Source organism: Ipomoea triloba, chromosome 16 (genome assembly GCF_003576645.1).
Source record: "Ipomoea triloba cultivar NCNSP0323 chromosome 16, ASM357664v1".
NCBI lineage: Eukaryota > Viridiplantae > Streptophyta > Magnoliopsida > Solanales > Convolvulaceae > Ipomoea > Ipomoea triloba.
Genome location: NC_044931.1, coordinates 10,679,776 through 10,681,261, shown reverse-complemented (window position 1 = coordinate 10,681,261; position 1,486 = coordinate 10,679,776). Strand labels below are relative to the sequence as shown.

The following is a 1,486-nucleotide window of genomic DNA, read 5'->3' as shown; positions in this document are numbered from 1 at the left end:
ACATACAATATCATCATAAAATAGTAGCACCCATTCACACAAGCATGCACCCTCCCCCCCTACCTCTACTGAGCCCACCCAAAGGGAGATCAAGCATTGATATCAAGGGGAAGACTACACTCCTTTTAGAGCACCTGCATGTGAGTAACCAGCACCTTAGAATCATAGCAAAACCAGCCTCCTTTTTGCTAAAACTTGCAGATCAGCTGTCCCTAAACCCTTTGATGATAATCAATGAGAAGGTATAATTGCAGTTTATATATATAGCTAAAAAAAAGGTATGTATCGAGATTACCGTTGTCTTCAAGATGTAGTTTTCTTTTTCCACATATATTACTTGAAGTTTTCATCTTTCCTCCAGAAAACTACAGAGATCTGTAGGGGGGAGACCTTTCCAGGTTCTAAGGGTGGTTGGAAGGTGTTTGAGGAGCAGTATATGAAGAAAAAAAATGAATTGTGAGTACAGTTTTGCTATAAAAGCAGACAACATTTAAATGAGAGAAAATTAAGATGAAATAGATGTACAATGAAATTTTACAAGAACATGTGCCTTATTAAGCTTTTAGAAATGCACACTAGTACAAAATGAGTCATTTGCGTCTTTACTAAATGATAATATGCATCTTTACTGGTCAAGACGCGTATGACCCAGACCCAGACGCTGAAAACTGCCAACTTTACGCGTCTTTACTTTTAAGACGCGTAAATTGGACAATAGGGGGTAAAGACGCTTATAGTATTATTTTTAAATAAAAAAAATAACGGTAGGAGTCTTCTCCTTTAAGGTAAAAGACTCCTACAGTTATATATTTTTTAAATACTAATTTATTTGTATTTATTAAATTACCAATCAACAAACCATTCAACCAAAAATATAATAGGATTGTTTAAAACTAATACAACACAATAAATATATTCTAACATACATAATATTCTAACACAATATAATAATCCAACACTAATAGATATAATGTAATTCTATCTAAAGACAAAATAAAAGTTTATACTGGAAAAAATTACTGACCTGTCTATAAACAAGAGTAGGTGCATCCTTCTAGGAATGAAAGTGTAATAATAAAGGGCTAATTTAAGGTGAAATGAAAGTGTTGAAAATGCTATTAACACATTTTTTGAAGCAGGAAAATAGTTCATTCAAAGAAATTAGAAATATTTTATTCAAGGAAAATAATATAATAATAATAATACTAGGAAGTTAGTCAGTAACATAAGTTAGGGAGGATGAACTTACATGAATCCAACCCAGGGGAAGAAGTGATTTCTTATCTTGCACTTTAAATATGTCCTCCTCATTCATGGTTTGACACTGGAGGAGACATGTTAATAATTCAAGAAGCCAATGCAAATACTATATATATATATATATATATATAAACAAAGTGCAGACTGGATTCAAGAAAACACCAATATATAATAATTTCTTAAAATTCGAAATTATTAATTTATAAGCCCTAAAATGCATTATAAT

At 31.6% G+C, this 1,486-nt stretch overlaps 1 long non-coding RNA gene across 1 annotated transcript; it reads right to left on the bottom strand.

The window, feature by feature from the left end:
• Positions 1–272: 272 nt before the first annotated feature.
• Positions 273–1,310, bottom strand: LOC116007795. Its single transcript, XR_004095341.1, has 2 exons — positions 1,250–1,310; positions 273–401 (listed from the first exon to the last, which is right to left on the bottom strand). It is a non-coding gene; the product is annotated as an uncharacterized LOC116007795 (long non-coding RNA).
• Positions 1,311–1,486: the final 176 nt, after the last annotated feature.